Genomic DNA, 5,802 nt, shown 5'->3' with positions numbered 1-5,802 from the left:
GGGGCTACAGGCGCGCGCCACCACGCCCGGCTCGTTTTCGAGTCATGGTGGAGACGAGGGCGCGCCAAGTGGCCCGGGCCGGTCTCGAACTCACGGGCTCGGGCGATCCCCCGGCCTCGACCTCATGACAGGCCGAGCCGCCCAGCCCCGGCAGGTGGAAGCGCTAAAGTCAGTGCTAGCCAGTTGCCGTCGGGGGTGGGTTAGCGACTGAGAAGCCCGTGACTCAGAACTTTGGCTGCTGCAAACAATGCCGGTGGTAGGATTATCTCCTGCTGCTCTAGCCAGCCCCGGGGTGGACGGTCGGCGGTGCACACAGCAAGGAGGCTCACCTGCATATCTGTGGGTGGACGGTCCGAGGCAGTGGAGTCAGGGGCCAGTGCCGTCGGGCAGAGCGCGTGTTGAAAGTCGGCCCTGCAAGGGGGATCGGTCTCTCTACAGGCTCTGCCAAGGCAGGGGCCTGGTCTCTAACCGTGAAAGGGCTCTCCTCTCTGCCCTGGACAGGGGCCGACTGTGCCTACATTGACCCGGGTGCTAATTTGAACTGCAGCAAAGACAGAGAAGGCAGCCTGGGAGGTAGTTAACATCTCCCCCGCCCTCAAAAAAATGCGTTTCCTAATGGACAACCAAGAATCCCTAGGAGGTAGGAAGGGATTCCTGCCCAGCCAGTTCGTGTTGTAGCCCGCAGAACAGCAGAGAAAGCTGTTCAAAGCCCTGCGTGTAACCTTGCCTTGGAGCAAGCTTGGCTGTGGTCGAGCCTGGCTGCTTTACTCCGTGTTTCCGAAAAACAGACCTCTTTGACCTGAAAGTCAGATGAAAAAAATGAAGAAGAGACTACTTCAGGTCCAGCCTCGGGTTTGGCTGCAGCTTCCAGCTTCTTCTAACTGGTGAGCAAGGCACCTCATTAACTGGAAATATAAAAATGAGTTAAAGGGTTGTTTGGTGATTCTTCAGAAAGTTAAACGTAGAATCCCATGCGACCCAGCAGTTTCACTCCTAGGCATACTCAAGAGAATAGTATCCCAAAGTACTGAAAACAGGTGTTCAAACAAAAACTTGTGTACCCAAGTTCTTCGTAGCACTCTTCAGAGTAGCCAAATGGTGAGAACCGTCCAAATGTCCATCAGCGAATAAGTGGACAAATAAAATGTGGTATATCCATGCAATGGAGCTATTCGGCCATAAAAAGGAGAGGAGTACCGATGTGTGCTACAACCAGGTGGACCTTGAAAAGACTGTGCTGAGGAAAAAAAGCCACATATTACGAGGTTCCACTCATATGAAATGTCCAGAATAGGCGAACCCACAGGAAGAGAAAGCAGATTAGTAGTCGCTAGGGGCTGAGAGGTGAGGGAAGACGGGAAGGGACCATTGAGCAGGTACAGGGTTCCTTTGAAGGTGCTGAAGACGCTGTGGAACCAGACAGTGGTGATGGTTGCAGAACATTGTGAATGTACTAAATGCTGCCAACTGGAATTGCACACTTTAAAATGGTCACAGGATTAATTTTATCACCATAAAAATGAGTTAGGAAAAACAGTTTTTCCATAAAAACACAGACATCATTTAACATTGATGTGCTCACAGTGTACAGTGTTTAATGGAAGTGCCATTGGGTTTATTTTAGAGCAACAATAACAATTTAAATTCTTTGCAACAAGCAAATCTACTCTAGCAGCTGCTTCAGGTGACATTGTAATCATATTAGTGATATTTTAATTATTAGATAGATTGTTTCAAGACTGAACAAAAATCCAAATCCTTAAAGGGAGCGTAGAGTCTGCTGGTTAGAATTGAGTCTGCTGGATGCTGTCGCCAACAGACTCAGACGTCAGTTCATTGGAAACATCTGTGGGTGCTAGCCACTTAATCCACATGCACATGCAGATGAGGGGCTTGGATGCCCTGTGGAGCTGTGACAGAATGGTTGGAACAGTTGATGAGTTGCAATGCTCTTTTCTCTCTGGAAACTCAAAGTTTAGTGGCAAACACTCTTGCAAGATAAATAATGAAAGATGTGACTGGAAGTGAAATATATTTTCAAATGACGTTTTTCCTCTTGACACCTTAGAAAGAAACAAGCCCTTCCCAACAGCCCTACCATCTTGAAATCTATTTGTGATGCCTTCATTGGAACTGAAAGAAAGAGTTCTATCCCACAGTCATAGTTTATTTTCCATTTCATTTTATTTTATTTTATTATTTATTTATTTATTTAGTTTTGAGTTGGAGTCTCACTCTGTCGCCCAGACTGGAGTGCAGTGGCTGCTCCTGGCCACCGCAGCCTTGACCTGCTGGGCTCTGGCGATCCTTCTGCCTCAGCCTTCCAAGTAGCCAGAATTACAGGCGTGCACCACTACACCCGGCTGATTTTTTGATTTATTGTAGAGATGAGGTCTCGCTGCCTAGGCAGGTCTCAAACCCATGGGCTCAGGCAATCCACTCACCTCAGCCTCCCAAAGGCGCGGGATGACAGGCTGAGCCACCGAGCCCGGCTTCCATTTTAAAAAATAGCATTACTTAGCTTATTTGCCAGTCTTTGTGCCAGATAACTTTGGGCTGTTTACAAAAATCAGAATTACCCACAAAGGACAAAAATGTGTCACCCTCAGGCATATTCAAAAGAATGTGCCAGAGGCTTAGGAACAGTTCCAAGAGAAAAGTTGTGTTTTTGTTTGTTTGTTTTAAATGAGAAATAGAATTTAAATAAGTGTTTTCCCTGCCAAGGTGACTACGCACCACTCAGGATGGGACAGCATCCATTTAGATGTGCTTATTTAAAAATCAGTCACATTACTTGATTGTTAAACCTTGTATTAATTTTCTGATAGGGTTGATGACACACCCAGCATTCTTATTACACAACTTTCTTCGGTCTCATCATCCATGCAACACAGCTGGATTGTGATCTTTTTTTCTAGCTACAACAGGCATGACCTTTTCTTACCTTCCTTTCCCTATATGGAAAGGAAGGGAATTCCCAAGCCCTCCCAAAATACAAGTCCCTTACACTTGTGTAATGTTTTAAATGCCTAAAAGCACTTTGATCTACTATATCTCATTCCCTGCTCACAGTAGCCGGACTAGGAACACCCAGCATTCACCTCATTCCCACGGGGCACAAGAAGCAGCTGACAGGAGAAGGTTGAATGACTCTCTCAAAGCCTCGCTCACTGTGGACAGTCACAGAGCTGGGGCTGAAAGCTCCCCATCCCGACTTTGAGTCCAGTCCTCTTTCTGATGCACAGAAATGGTCAGAGTGCCCAGAATACACAGGTGTATGAAGTTCAGACCTGAGATAATAGCGGACTGTACTTAACCCCCAGGCGCCGCAGAGTTCAGTACTTTCTGTTTGTGTGTGTCCATCTGCCTGTTTTTCCAGCCCTTCAAACTGACTGCCATCTTGAAGTTCTCCAGCTCTTGGGGTGATTCTGGTAAGATGTTCTGTCCTTTGAGCCCAGGCTTTGGTTTGCAAAATTTTCCAGGTGGCAGGTGGAGAAATAAGAAAAGAGGAGCCAGACTTATTTATGTATTTGTTTATCTGGTGCACGAGCCCCCCCATGTTACTCACTTGCTGTGAGTTTGATTTGAAAAGGCAGCTTTTCTTTTGTCGTGAAATTTGATGTTGCTGTTACCAGAATAAGCCTCTCATGTGGAAAGTTTCATATGAAACTAGACATGTGGAATTGAATGGTGATGGTTTTGTTTATTATTGTTAATAATGGAAAACATGGCTTTAATTACGAGTTGTATTTTTCTCAGCCTCTGAAAAAGATCCGTGAGCTGCTGTTGACCAGCTGAGACCTCAGCTCATGCATCGAGAGCCAGAAGCTGGTACCATCTTCAAGACACGCACAGCACTCAGCGACCTCTTCCACCTTGGCGACTGCATCAGCCCGGTTCAGTGCAGTCTGTTTCCACTAAACACAGGCTTTGCCGGTAAATCTGAGATTCTCGCTGAGAAAGTCAAAGCCTCCTGCTCTTTCTCTCTCCCTTATTTGCATTTGCAGCCTTACAAGAGAGGGACCTGTTTTGTATTGTGTTGCCTGCAAGCGGGCTGCCTCTTGCTAGAAGCAGGTGAGGGTGCTTCAGCATAAGCTCTGTTTCTCCGGAGGGGTCTGAGTCTCAGCGCCCCGGGTGGCAGGAGGCAGTTCCCTCGCTCGGGCCGCGGGCTGAGCAGGCCTGGACCTGCCCCCTCAGCAGTCACACTCCGGGCGGGCTGGCTCTGTCTTCAGGGAGCGTCACGTGTCCCGGCCTGTAGTCCTGGCCTTTGCCTCCAACCAGGATGCCAGAAGCGTCTGCTGGTTGAGTGGAAGAGCTGCAAGGGCTCTTTCAGGGCTGCCGGAAATGGCCTGGGTGGCCTTTATCGGGCCGTGGCCCGAGAGCTCCCAGAGCACACCCGCACACCAGCTTCCTCCAAACTCCTGTGTCAGCTGCTGAGAAAGCAAGGCTTGCTCACAGCAGGCCTCAGGCAAGGCGCTGGTGCAGAGTCAGAATGCGCGGGCTCAGGAGACGGGCCCTGTGGCACCGGGCACGGAGGCCCCCTCGCCTCACCGGCTTCCTCCTGGCCGTGGCACAGCTATGCCAGGCGCAGGCCGAGAGAGAGGGGGAGGAAGTACAAGCAAGGGCAGGCGCTCACTGTCCGTTGGGCGTCACGTGGGGCTTGCGACGCTTCCCTTCTGCTGCTAGTAAGCCTAACGGTCACAGGAAAAACTCCCTCAGGTAGAGGGAGTCCACCTTGTGTCTAAGCCAGCATGACTCTCAGATTGTTTGCTATTCATCTAGGTGTCCAGAGAGGGAAGGTAGCCCAGTGGAGAAAGCTTGAGTGAGAGCCCAGTTGTGGATCTGAGCCTCACCTTTCTTATCTGTAAATTGGGAGTGGTTATACAAACACATTTCTCATGAGGATCCAGTTATAGAACAAGTGCCGCCAGTGCCTGCCCATCAGTGGGAGGCGTCGTCTTAGACTCGTTGAGGAAGGGGCGGCCACGTGTCTTTAAAGCCCTTTGGAGGTTGAGCGACACCGTCATTATCTGGGTATTCTCCCTGGATCTTTCCTGAGGCTTTCCTCTGTGGCTTAAGCGTGTTTCTTTTCCTTCTTAAACTTCGGTGCGCTCACGGCCACAGGTCTGTCCACAAACAGGGTCACAGCAGTGAGAAAAAGACAGCCCTCGTAGGGGTTGTCCCCCAAATCTCAACACTGAGGAGGGGCAGCATGGATTGGCTTTCACCAGGAGCCCAGGGAATCACCTCTGCAGCCCGAAAGCAGAGGTTCGAGTGTGGATGTTGGTGTGGTGCATTCAGGGCGTGCTGTCTGGTCTGCAGACTGGGTGTCACAGTCTCGTAGTGCCTTGCGGGGGTGTGTGGGATGGCAGCCGGCTGTCCGTCGATCTTACCACGCTTCCTTCTGTCGGAGTACTTGATGGTCTGCCTGGTGAACCGCCCCGTATGTCACCAAGGTCGCAGGCAGCAGGGCTGCCTCATGAGGACACATGCGGACACATCAGTCCACGCCCCAGACTCTGTGCAGCCCCAGCAGCCACCCCTGGCCAGCCCAGGCCCACGGTGGGCACATCCTCAGTGCAGTCCTCTCTCAGGACAGATACGCCCAGCACTGGGCCTGCTCGAATGTGGAGCTTTGGGGTTCCTGGTACGTAGAGTTTGGCCCGAGGGGAGGGAAGCACAGGCCCTGGCGAGTCCCTTGGCCTTGTGCCGTGTGTCCGGTCAGGCACCAGGAGAGGCCCAGAGCAAGGCCTCTGTGCCAGAGCTGAGGGTGCTTCGAGAAGTGATAACATCTCAGTTGCC

This window comes from Carlito syrichta, unplaced genomic scaffold (genome assembly GCF_000164805.1).
Source record: "Carlito syrichta isolate Samal-C Ts95f unplaced genomic scaffold, Tarsius_syrichta-2.0.1 Scaffold303277, whole genome shotgun sequence".
NCBI lineage: Eukaryota > Metazoa > Chordata > Mammalia > Primates > Tarsiidae > Carlito > Carlito syrichta.
The sequence above is the reverse complement of the archived record's forward strand: the minus strand, read 5'-3'. Positions refer to the sequence as shown.